Raw genomic sequence first — 12,979 nt, 5'->3', positions numbered from 1 at the left:
ATGAAATGGACATGGGCCAGACCTGGTCAGTCAGTATGTCCGTCTCCTATCAGGGGTGGTCCGTGACTGCATTGGTCTAGCGAGAGCCAGTCTGAGTCCTTCCGCTAAAACTATTGGAGAAAATAGGCTCTTGTTACGAAGAGACCTCACCACCAAGACCACCCCTTGGTCAGACGCTGAGTCTGAGGTCAACAGGAAGAGCACAGAGGCAGGTAAGAGGAAGAAAGTCGGACCTGATGACCTCGCTTGCCCCTCGGTCCAGCCAGGCCTGAGGCATTCCACCCTGGGGTCTCAGTTCTGAGTCGTCTCGTTTCTCGGGTTAGCCCCCTCATGCTGCGTTTCCATGATCACCGCAGAAAGAACCCGGAGTGAGCCAGCGGGTGCCTTGACTCCTATCTTGCGCTTGGTCCCAGGATCAGATACTGAGATGGTCCTCGGTGGACTCTGGCTCCCTGGCAGCTCGTGTCTGAGTGAGGGGAATAGATGGAGAGCCCCGGTAGGTTCTGCCCGCTGCCCTGCTCCCACCCAGATTAGCGCCTCCACCCCTCCCAAGAGCACAGGCACCAGGGCCCCTGGCCAAGGCTGCCTCCCTGTGCTCCAGGCTGGCCTGAGGGCGGGATTTCCAAACCAGGTCAAAAATCCAGGCTGGCAGGAAACCTGCCTCCCGGGCCAGATTATGCCTCCAGGAGTCACCAAGGACAACAGGGTCCCACGGACCTGGGCTGGCAGCTAACCAGGAGGTAAACAGAGAAAGCAAGACAGTTCATCCCGGATTCCCAGGGGTGTGGGGCTGTGAGCTGGGGGAGCTAGGCCTCGGCCATCTCCTGTGTCTTTCACATGGCCTTGGGTTTCCTTCTGTCCTCTAAAGGCCGTGCCCACAGCCAGAGGACTCTGGCGGCCTTCCTCCCCGCCCACCTGAGGCCAGGTGGATGAGGAAATCAGTTTTGCAACAGCAGGCCTGGGCTGAGCCCAGGGACAAGGACCTGTGACCCAGGATAGGGGTGGCACTACAGGCTCTGTCCCCCATCAGCCTCTCCTTCTCCCCTAAAGGTGTGTCTCTGTGGGGAGGAAGAGAGCCAAGGGCCCCAGATGAATGGCTTCCCTCCAGGTGGTGAGAGGGCACCTGGGCCCCTCGGCCATCTGAACCTGCTCCCTGGCTCCCCGGACCAGTGTCCGCGCTCCATGCCACTCTCCCCAGGGAATTGCCCAGCACCGCCCGTGCCCGCCCCTGTGGGAAACTGAGTGTGCACCCCTCCCAGGCTGCCCACGGGGCAGAAGCCTCCCGCCACTCATACAAGGCCTCACCTGGACACACGCGGAGGCCACGCCCATGGCCACCTGACCTCTGCCCTCCTCCGGGCCTCCCTCCCAGCAGCTCAGCTCTAGCCCTGCAGGCCCGACCCCCTCCAGCTGCTCCCGGCGGGGTTCCTCCCCCCTCCTGCCCAGGGCCCCTCTGTGGGGACCTGTCGGTCTACTTCCCACTTGGGTCAGATTTCATCTGGAATGTGGCCAAATCAAGACCCACCTCACGTGACAGGCACGTGCTCCCGGGAGCGGACATTCTGCTGCCCTACTTCAAGCAGCGATCACTTCCCTCCTCTTCCTCAACCTCCGCCCCCTTTCTAGGGATGTGTGGAGGCCGGTATCCTCCCCGGAGCGGGACACCAGCCCCTGGTGGCGATCTCCTCATGGTCAGCTCTGGGACCCACCGGTAATGACACCACGTCAGTGGAATCGTGCGACCCTGAGAGAAGCTCCTGGGTCTTAACTGAAATGTGAGGGTCTTTCTCTGCATTGTGTCTCCAAGCCCCCAACAGAAGCCTGGCCACAGTGAACGCTCTCCTGAACACGCAGACCACCCTCCCGCCTGCTGAGCACACATACACACCCCTCCTCTGTGGTCCCAAAGGACCAGGGTAGGGAGCGTAGCAGTCGTTTGGGTGATACGACTCACACCTCCTCCCCTTTTATAAAGGCAGCCTCTGTGATTAAAGGAAGTTCTGGAATCTCTGGGGTTGGAATCCTGATTCAGCTATCTAAGAGGTGGGTGATCGTGGTGAGCATCTTCTAAATTTTTCGTTGCTGGGGATTCTACCCGGGGCCTTAAGCATGTTGGGCAAGTGCTCTACCATGGTGCTCCACCATGGTGCTCCATCCCCAGCCCTGTCACAATTTTGTTGATGCAAGATGTTGCTAAGTTGCCCAGGCTGGACTCGAACTTGTAAGCCTCCTGCCTCAGCCTCCTGAATAGCTGGGTTTACACCACTGCACCCAGTTTTGGGTATAAGCATCTTACCCCCAGTTCCTTATTTACAAAATGGAGGTTCAATAAGCCTGATCGTAGGTCAGCATAATTAATTACCTAGATACTAAACTCGTCAGGTGGGTTATGTGTAGTATGATGTCATTATGGAAAATAATGACCTTTGTGTGTGTGTGTGAGAGAGAGAGAGACAGAGACAGAGAGAGCACACGGAAGTCTGACAGATCACAGGGCTGCTTCGGAGGTCGGGGAGAGGAGGTGCAGCTGCCCTGAGATAGAGCTTGGGCTGTCTTCAGCTTGTCCCAGTCCCCACCACTCCCTGTTGTCTCCCTCCCCCAAGACCCAGTGTCTCTTGCCATTCATCACTGTGGTTTTCCTTCCACCAGGGACAAGAGAAAAATGAAACACCTTCATGTGTGTGTCCCTCTCCGAAGCACAATACTGTGAATGTACTTAGCACTACTAACGGTACAGGGAGAAATCGTTACCATGGTTAAGTCTTAGGTCGTGTGTATTTTAACATAATTAAAACATACAGAGCACCAGGCTGCCTCCCCGTGGGTAGATGCAGAGATGGCTGCCTGAGCCAGCAGAAGTTCTAGAACCGATACTAATCCAGCTTGGTGCCATGCCGGCTCCGCAGCCCCAGGGTGGCCTGTGGGACCTGCTTCTGCAGGCATCTCTGTGGTCCTCAAGTTCTCTCCTGCCTCTGTGATCCTAAACCTCCTTCTGCCCCTAACTTGCTGGTGGCCTCAGACAAACCCCTTTCCCTCTCTGGGCCTCTATTTTTCCAGCTGTTTCGGAGACGCTTCGGAGTGCCGTCTGCAAGGCCTTCAGCTCTGAGCCGCACTTCACTCCTCAGCAGTTCTGCCTCTGGCTCCAGAGAGAGGAGTGGCTGGGCTGGTGTGCGGGCCTTTCCTTTCTCAGTGGGCTGTGTGGGCTGCTGGGAGCCTCCCTTTTTTTCCTTCCTTCCTTTCTTACCTTTTTGTCCTGAACCAGAAAGTTATTTTAAGCCCTCCGTGGGGAGCTGCCAAAAGCTGCACCTCAGGTCTCCGCACTCAACCTCTTGGGAGGAAAGGAGGGAAGAGCCGGCTGCTCTTCATTCCTGCTCCGCGCTCCCGCCCTCGCCCCGGGAAGAGGCGACTCATTCCATTCATCCTTGCTAGGCCGAGGGGCAAACCTGGAAAGCACCTGACCCTGGCCCCGGGCCACTGTCCCCACAACGGTGCCTCCCACAGGTACACCTGCACCCGGCGGGGTTGCCCTTCTTGAGGTGACAGCGAGGCCTTGCGTCTCAGGGCCCAGGTGCCTGTAGCTCAGAAGGCCATTTTAATTTTGCCCTGCTCCCTTGTTTTAAATAACATTCTTTAAACACGTGATCCATGCCCGAGGTTTAAAACAGAACAAGGTCCAATGCTTCCAAGGTGACATATGCCTCTCATCCCACCTCCCAGTCTCCCAGCGCCCAGAGGCCACGGCCCATCACCCACTTCCTGGACCTCCAGAGGGTTTGTGCAGAACCATAATCATCACGGAAGCGGTTCTTTTCGTTTTGTTTTGTATTGAGATGGGGTCTTGTCAGACTGGCCTTGAACTCCTGGGCTCAAGAGACCCTCCTGCCTCAGCCTCCCAAGTGGCCGGGACTACAGGCATGTGCCATAAGGCACGGCTCTTGTGCTCTTGTACCTACTCCTTCCTGAGTCTTCTGGGTCCCGGGCCCTGAACGGAATCCCTTGCACAGATAAATTTATTTAATCCTTCCCACAAGCCCAGGCTTACAACTGAGGAAGGTGGACCACAGAGAGCCTGTGTTCTTGGCTCTTCATCACCCAGCAAGGGAGGCCAGAACCAGGATGCAGGCCCCGCAGTTCTCTCTGCAGAGAGGCCGTGCCCCCTCTTTCCTTCTCAATCTGAACTTCCCGTTTCTCCCCTTCTTGGTTTGCCCTGCGGGCTCAGCTGCACTGGCAGAGAGCTGCCTTTCCTTTCCAAACTGCATGGGATCTCTGCCACCAGAGACCTTCTTTAACCAGGGACTTGCACAGGCCCCAGGGCAGATGGGAGTCCTTCCAGTTCTTTCACTGCAAACTCTTGTAACATGCAGCCTGGCCGAACGCCACTTTCCGTGTGTGCGAGGAGATCTGTAGGACGCCCCCCAGGCCTGGAGTCCCTGGGTCAAAGGCTACATGCCCTCAAAACCTGGTAGTTGATGTCAGTTCTTTTCCAAAGAGGTGACGGCAATCCGATCACCAGCAGTGCACAGAACGCCAGTTTCCCCAGAGCCCTGTCAATGCGGTTTGATCGACTTCTGGCATTTTCTGCAGTTGATCAGTTGATTTTGAACCATCTCAGAGGAAGCCAAGGTGGCAAGAGGCCCCTCCTGCCTGACTGTCACAGAGGTGCCCAGGTCAGCCTGCTCCTCCAAAGAGCAGCGTCTGTCATCAGGGATTTCATGGCTTAAAAATAAAGGGGATCTGATTGCATGCTGAGCTCCAAGCTGGTCCAGCCCCTGGGGACCAGCCCCCTCCCCCACCCCTGGGGGCCGCAGCTGAAAACGGGAAGAAACCCCGAAGCCCCACAGAACATGGAGCTTGGCTTCTGGAAGAGCCAAGGGCCCAACACAAAGAAGGTAGAACTGAGGCTCAGGGCCCAGCAGGCTCTCGGTGACCTTCAAGCTTCACCCAGTGGCTAAACCCGTGGGGCCCTGACTGGGGTTTAGATGCTGCCTCCTCCTCCTGTGAGCTGTGGGACCTGAGATGGACAACTTCTCGCCTCTGGACCTCGGTTTTCCCACTGCGGGTACAGGATCCTGCTGGACTTGCCCTCCAGTGTTCCTGAGGCTGGGCTGCCAGATGCACCTGAGCTGGGACAACACCAGGGCCAAGGAAGCACCTGACCAAAGTTAGCTGTCGCTTTCATTATTCGTATGATTCATTTATGTACTTTGTTTCTGTTTGTCTAGAATATCAGCTCCAGGAGGGGAAAAACTTGTGTCCCTCGTCCCCAGGGGTGTCCCCTCTCCCACTGCAGTGCCTGAACACGGTCGGTCTCCTGTGGATCCCCAGGGGGAGGAGCGAGTGAACGAATGGATGAAGGAACGAGGAGCGAGCGAGGGGAAGATGTCATTCCTCTCTCAGCCTGGGCGCCTCCGTTTGTTAAACTGGAGATTTTGATTTCATTCTGTGGGCTTTTCTATGTTTTCCAGTGATTGTATCATTGCTTTGTGCAACTGGAAAAAAAATCATTAAAAAAAAAATGTATAAGCCCCTCTTCATAGTTGTCAACCAAGATGTCCTTCAATAAACGTGCTCTGGTACACGGACACGACGCCACGTCCTCCCGTGGTTTAAAATGAGGGCGGGGTGGAGGGAGAGGTAGCTCTCGAGTCGTGAAAGAGGATGGCTGTGGAAAGGTGACATACAGCTGGGCATGGCGGCACACACCCGTGACTCCAGCAACCCTGGAGCCTGAGGCAGGAGGATCGCAAGTTCAAGGCCAGCCTCAGCCACTTAGCGAGGCCCGGTCTCAGATTAAAAAGTAAAGAGGTGAGGCAGAAGCTCAGTGGTCGGGCACGCGCCTGGCATGTGCAGGGCCCGAGATACAAAAAAAAAAAAAAAAGCTTCATACCCCATGATTCCAACATGATTCCCACTCTGTGGCATTCTGGAAAAACCAGAACCATAGCAAGAGTAAACACGACTTTGGTTGCCAGGGTTGGCGGGGAGGGCGTGCAGGGCGAGGACCCATGGCCCTGGGTTTTTAGGCACGTAAGCTCGAGCAGGATCCTGTACTGGTGGGTACGTGTCAGACACCCGCCAAAGCCTCAGCGCAAAGAGCAAGTGGAAACGGGGCTTCAGCGGACCATGATGTGAGGGATCAACTCGCCACCCGTAACAGACGTACCCACCAGTGTCAGACGTTAGTGAGCGGGGGAACAGAGGGTGGGGACAGGGCAACTGTGCTTTCCTCTCAATTATTCTGAAAACCTGAAACTGTTCTAAAAAATAGCCTATTAGTTTATATGTGTGTGTGGCATCTAAGGGCATAGCTCCCAATTTTTGGTTTTTTTGGGTACCGGGGATTGAACTAGGGGCACTCAACCACTGAGCCACATCCCCAGCCCTATTTTGAATTTTATTTAGAAACAGGGTCTCACTGAGTTGCTTAGTGCCTCACTTTTGCTGAGGCTGGCTTTGAATTCGCCATCCTCCTGCCTCAGCCTCCTGAGCTGCTGGGATTATAGGCGTGTGCCCCCACTGAGCCCAGCTCCCAATTTTTAAATTGGGGTGGTGTGTGTGGCGGGGGAGGGCTAAGTTTTGTTTCACTAATTGCCTCTTTTTGGCCTTGTGCATTCGATGGAGGCTGGCCCTCAACAACTGACTTTTACAGCACACACCACAGGCAGGCCTGCGGTGATTCTTCCCACGTACTCCCTGATGCTTAGGGACATTGTGTGAGGAGTGACAACCAGGCAGCCCGCGAGGAACCCCTCCTATGACTTGGAGGTTTCTTGAGAAGACAAGGCCCGGGGTGCGAAAGGCTGCGTCTGACCAGTTGAGGCGGGAGCTGCCCTGGCTGCTCCACCACCGTGTGGGCTGGACTTAGTGTTCCTCCCTGTGAAATGGGGTTCTGAGCGCACCTGCCTCCTCCGACTGCTGTGAGGGATAAATAGGATTCGCCAAGTGCTTAGAAGGAGGCGGACACACAGCAAGGGCCCCATGGAAGTCATCCGGGGTTAGTGACAGATCAGGGTGGGGAGGGAGGGCGACCGGAGCCCGGCCCGTTTGGGTCCTCAGGAACAGCAGCAAGCTGACCAAGGGCCTCGACTGGGTTTGGCATTTTATTCTCTGAGGGCTTTGAGAGAAGGTGGGAGGGAGGTTGGTGGGAAAGTCCCGCAGGCCAGGCCGGGGCTGCTGAGCGGCTCTCCCTGACCCCTGGGGATTCCAGCGAACACCAGTGGGAAGTCCAGCTGTGGGGCTGCCGTGGGGGTTTTGAGACCTTCTTGTGGGCCCCACTTTTCTGGGGAACTGGTCTACAACACCTGGGGGGAGGACCTGAGAAAGAAGAGGCCCCAGAATTAGCGTGTCCCATGATCACAAGCCCAGAACTGTGCTCCCAAAGTCCTTTCCACCCCTGAGCCCAGCCCAGCCGTCGCTGAAGCCGGGGCCCTAGCGGGTCACGTCACCCAGGCACTGAGAACTCGGCTGCCCGCCGCACCCTGGCAGGGAGGCCCAGGCCCAGCACGGGGGGACTTTGGGGCACTGGGGGCACAGTGGCCTTGGGGGAACATAGCATCCAGGTGGCTGGGCCTTTTAATGGGACATCTCCTAATTTTTGAATCTTATGATGGCCAAACAGTCATGTCTGGCACTGGACATGAGTCCTGAGCAACTCCAGGCTGGGTGAGTGTGCACGCCTGGAATCCCAGAGCCTTGGGATAGAGTCTCACTAAGTGGCTGGAGCTGGCCTCTAAATCATGATCCTCCTGCCTCAGCCTCCTGGGTTACTAGGGTTGTAGGTGTGCCCCTCCCCCAGGCTGGCTGTTCCTACTATTTTAAAGTGCACCCTCCAGGGCATGACCCACAATGCCACAGTTGTCAGCCGGCACCACCATCCGCCCCAGAACTCCTTATCTTGCACAGCAGGAACTCTGACGTGATCAAACGGCAAGTCCCACTCCCCTCCCCTAAGCTCTGGCCACCACCCTCGGACTGTCCAGGTGCCTCCTCTAGGGGGGATCACCTGGCCTTTGCCTACCTGCCCCTGGGCTGCTTCACTCAGCATGATGGCCTCCGGGCCTTTCACGCTGTGGCACTGGGCGAGATCCCTGCGTTGGGGGTGACAGTCTCCGCTGTGGTACAGAGCCACCGTGCGCTCCCGTCGATGCCCATGAGGGCTCCGTCCCTGCCACCATGCTGCTGTGAACGCGGTCGTGTGGCTCTCTGCTTGAGCCCCTTCTTCTCGTTCTCTGGGCCCATTCCCCCGGGGACTTGCTGGGTCACGTGCTAATTCTGTTTTCGACTTTTTGAGGCAGCACCAGGCTCTCCTGCAACGCGCCGGCTCCTGTGTCTCCCCGTTCCCACCAGCACGGGCAATTCTGGTTTTTTGTTGTGTGTTTGCTTGTGGCATAAGGAGGACTAAACCCAGGGCGCTCTACCACTGAGCCACACCCGAGCCCTAGGGCCTTGCCAAGTGGCTGAGGCTGCCCTTGAACTTGCGATCCTCCTGCCTCAGCCTCCTGAGTCACTGGATTATAGACCTGGGCGTCTGCACCAGTTATTGTCTACTTTTTGCACAGTAGCCGTCCTCATGGGTGAGCCAGGGCCACCGTGGTGTGGCCCTGCCGTGTCCTCCGGGAGACTTCGGGGAACTTGGGGGCAGGGACTGGGTTTGGCAGGATCCTCTCCCTGGCCTTGCTAGCAGTTTGTCACCTGTGAAGAGTCAAAATCACCAAGTTCCCTAAGGATCTTTTCATTCCCATTCAAGGTAGGAAGCCGAATCTGTCTTCCAGGCAGATAGGTCTCAGGAAGGCTTCAGCTGCATCAGAGAAAGGGGACCCCCAGGAAGGGGCTTGGAGGTCTGATGGCCACTGGGGGTGGGGGGCAGGGGCTCTGAACTTAGGAGCCCCGGCCCTGGAGGCTGCCCCTGCTATGAGGCCCTCCTCAGCAGCCCCCTTCCAGGGCCCAGTCTGCCACCTCCCCAGGCATGCCGGGCGCCAGCCCCCAGGGGGGCTGATAAGCCTCCACACCAGGGTGGCCTGTGCCCCGCCTTTCCTTCTCCATCTCCACTTCCGGCCTCAGCCTCGTGGGCCTGAGAGGGAGGAGCAAGGAAGCCCGTTGAGGCTGAGCTTGTCTGTGGGACGTGTGGGCTGTGGGTGTCACCTGATGGCCTGGGGCAGAGCAGGGTCACCGAGGGAGCTGGCCCAGGAACCTCCAGGGTGCAGGGGAAGAACAAGGCTGAGGAGAAGGCCGGAGGGAGCTGGGGAAGAGAGCCTGGCTGAGGGAGGCCCACGCTCAGGCCCGACCGCAGCCACTGCCTTGAGCAGGAATCCACAGCCCGCGAGTGGCCTGCAAGGCCCGGGCAGGTCTGGCCCCGCTCTGCCTCTCTGATCTCATGTGCCCACTCGCTGGCCTTGCCGCTCTGTCCCTCCAACACCACGCTTGTTCCAGCCACAGGACCTTTGCAGTTGCCATCCCTTGGCCTGGAGTGCTCCCTGCCTGGCCCTGTGCACCCGGGTTGCTCGTCAGGCCACAGGCCCGCCGGGACGTCACCTCCTCAGGTCTTTCTCTGCCCCCCGCGACACTGGTTCTGCCGATCCCTATTTCATTCCCTTTCATGGCCCCAGGCGTCCTCTGAGGTCATCGTGTGCGTTACCCTAGACACGTTCAAGGTCGTTTTTGTTTTCCGGAGAAGGTGTCAGCTCTGAAGTGAGCCACGTGCCTCCCATGAGTGGTCTTGCTATTTGGGGCCTCGGTTTCCCCACTGTGGGAAGGGGGCAAAGCCCAGCCTCTCCTCTGACTCCAATTTACCATGGGCTGTGGAGACCTTAGGAAATAAGGAGAATGTTCTGGAAAGCACAGAGGTGGAGCAGTCTCTTGCTGGGGAAACGGCTTGTTCATGGCATTTAATTTGCTTTGCAAGTGTCTCCCCCGCACTCAGCACTCTCGAAAATAGTGGCCTCCCTTCGACCCGGGAGGCAGCGGCTCTCAGGGAGAAACAAACACTGATTTCATTTTCCCTCGTTTTCTCCTGGGGAGGGACTGTCCCGTGTTTTGCAGTCTGGAACCTGATCCTGGAAGCAGGAATTTGCTACGTGACCCTGGGTCGTGCTCCTCCCCTCTCTGGGCCCTACTTTTCCATCCCTCAAATGAGAGGGTGGAAATGTTTGAAACTCGGGCTCTTTCAACGTGGTATTTAGGATGACATGGACTCACCAGGAGGAGAAACCACACTGTCCCAAAGTGCCCCCGCACGGGCCTCGTCCAGGGCATCCATTAACGGCTCTCACTGGTCCTGCTCAGCCTCCCAGAGCCCTCTCACATCCATTAGTGCCCTGCGGCTCTGGAATGGAGGGGCCAGGCAGGTCTCTGTCCTCACTCCAGTTTGGTTAGGAAAGGGGCAGACGCAACCCCTGCTTCGCGCTTCCTTGGTTCTGCCTCAGGGCCTTTGCACACTCATTCAACTTGGAACACCCTTTCCCCAGACACCCTCACCTTGGTGGCTCTTCCCTTGAGCATCTCCCAGAGGTGTCCTCTGGTCCCTCTCTGCCCCCCTTCTGGTTTTTCTCCATGGAATTTCTTCTTTTTTTCTTCCTTTCATTTGTTTTTGTTTCTGTTTTTTTTTTCTTTTTTAGTTGTAGGTGGACACAATCCCTTTATTTATTTATATTTATGTGGCGCCGAACCTCACAAGTGCCAGGCAGTTGCTCCACCCGGAGCCTCGAGCCCAGCCTCCGTGGCATTTCCTGAAGCTCGACATCGGACAGTCTCCTGTGGACTGTCTGTCTCCCCCGAATGTCAGCTCCGTAGGCCGAGGGCTCCTGTCTGCCTCCTTCAGTGCTGTGTCCACAGTCCCTGGCAGGTTCCTGGAGCAGTGTCCACACGCACTCAATGACTGTCCAGTCAAACTCTCTCTGGGACACGGAGGTGGAGGTGGCCTTGGAAGACGCATTTCATCTGTTCCCCTGCCCAAGTCTGGTGGTGGTACCCAGGTGGGCCTCACTTCTGTGAGAGTCTCAGCAGAGACCAAGATTCTCAGAAACGATCAGGGGTGTTATTTTATCATATGTATAATGATGGTAGTAGTGGTAGTAATATAATAAATAACAGTTAGTACTAGTATTATTAGCAGTGCTGGGGATTGAACCCAGGGGTACTCTACCACTGAGCGACATCCCCAGCCTTTTGTATTTTTTATTTTGGGACAGGGTCTCGCTAAGTTGCTGAGGCTGGCCTCCAACTGGTAATCCTCCTGTCTCAGCCTCCCAAGTCATTGGGCCACTGTGCTCCAGAACAAAGTGGTTTGAAGTGTGGCCGAGGCCTATGCACGTTCCTTTCTAGCCTTTACTCACTTTCTTTGAGGGGTGGATGAAGCAGGATAAAAAGCAAAAGGCAGGGTGCTGCAGATGAACAATATGAACCAAATACTAAGGAAAGACTGGGTCCCACCTGCTGGGAGGAGGGTTTCCAAGCTGGCCTCTTGCTTCTCAGTAACAGCACAGGCTAGTAACAGGTGTGGCCATGACACCAGCCAGGCCCGTGAGGACTGAAAATACTGCCTGTCAGCCTTCAGGACAGCCCAGAGGCTGATGCTGTCACCGGGGTCTGTTTACAGCTAAGGAGGCCGGAGTGCTGGCCCGGAGGCCCAGGGTGGGGATCGAGGTCACAGGCCAGGTGCAGACCCAAGGGAGCAGCACTCGCCACACGCTCACCACGCAGGGCCAAGTGGCCCGACACCCCTCCAGGAACACAATCCCCTGGAGCTGGGGTCGGGAGCCACAGCGGCCAGACCGCCCGTCTGGGGACCTGCGCGGCATGACCTCAGGTCAGATCGCCTGGGCTCAGCGGGATGAAGATGGGGAGCACATCAGCTCCGCGAAGAGCCACGGAGCTCAGTCTTCAGGGTGCAAAGACGGAGGCCAGCTTTGGCGTGCTTAGTGTGTGCTGGTCGTCTCCAGTCTCGTCCTGTGGTCCCCACACCTCTCTCTCTGTCCCTCACAGGCACAGGTTTGCACATTCCTGGTGGGCTTCCTGGAGGAAGAGGAAGAGTCCTGTCAGAGGCCCAGGCAGCCACGTTGGAGACCCAGACCTAGGGCCAGGCGAAGGTCCTCTCCCTGCAGGCCGTCCTCCCCTGCCACCACACTCAAACTGGCTCTGCGTCCAGGTCATGCGCCTGTCCCTCTGTCCCTCTGTGTGTGACTCAGCCTGGCAGCTGGACCGGATGGCGGGAGGGGAGCTGGAGATGGGCACCGCCAGGGCTTGCCCAGGGCAGCTGCCTGATTGCAAAGGTCAAGGCACTGGGTTTCCTCCTGGCCCCGGGTCCTGGGAGGTGTGCCGGGACTCCAGGCTGGGGTCCCCTGCCCTGGATCAGGTCCTGCTCTCGTGGCCTCTCACGGACTCTTTTCCACCACTGAGGTCTGCAGGGCAGCGTGCGCTGTTTTGATCCTTCCACAAACCGAGGCTCATTGAGGCTGATCTCACTCAGCTTATGTCACTCAGCTGGTGGGCTGGGATCCAACTGGGGTTTGCAGTGCTAAAGGCCAGCATGCCTGCCACACAGGGCAGGCTGTCCCCAGAGCTCCCTGCGGGGGCACGTGCACACGGCGTGCCCCGTCACAGGCAGCTCAGCTCTCCTGGGGCCCAAATTCACGTCTACCCTCAGTAGGAGCACAGGGTGGGCTTTTTCAATTTGTGCATCATAATTTAAATTTTCCATTTATTTTTGAATAGGTATGATGTTCACATAGTTCAATGTTCAAATGAGAACAGTAAAATGTCACCCTCCCTCCCTGTCACTCCTCCCCAGTTCCCCTCTCCCTCCATCACCCCATAGCAGTTGCTTCTGCTAGATAATTCTGTGCTTCTGTAAGTTGACAGGAATATAAATATTCCCCCAATACTTTTTTTGGGGGGTGGGTACCAGGACTTGAACTCAGGAACACTCGGCCACTGAGTCACATCCCCAGCACTATTTTATATATATATAGATATCTAGATATCT

The 12,979-nt window shown here is 56.9% G+C and overlaps 1 long non-coding RNA gene across 1 annotated transcript; it reads left to right on the top strand.

Annotated features, from left to right (window-relative positions):
- The first annotated feature begins 650 nt into the window (after positions 1-650).
- LOC306653490 lies at positions 651-5,575 on the top strand. Its single transcript, XR_013761736.1, has 5 exons — positions 651-740; positions 1,976-2,043; positions 2,650-2,731; positions 4,490-4,667; positions 5,223-5,575. It is a non-coding gene; the product is annotated as an uncharacterized lncRNA (long non-coding RNA).
- Positions 5,576-12,979: the final 7,404 nt, after the last annotated feature.

Source organism: Sciurus vulgaris, assembly GCF_902686455.1.
Source record: "Sciurus vulgaris genome assembly, chromosome: 2".
NCBI lineage: Eukaryota > Metazoa > Chordata > Mammalia > Rodentia > Sciuridae > Sciurus > Sciurus vulgaris.
Note: the sequence above shows the minus strand (reverse complement) of the source record. Positions and strands in the feature narration are given on the sequence as shown.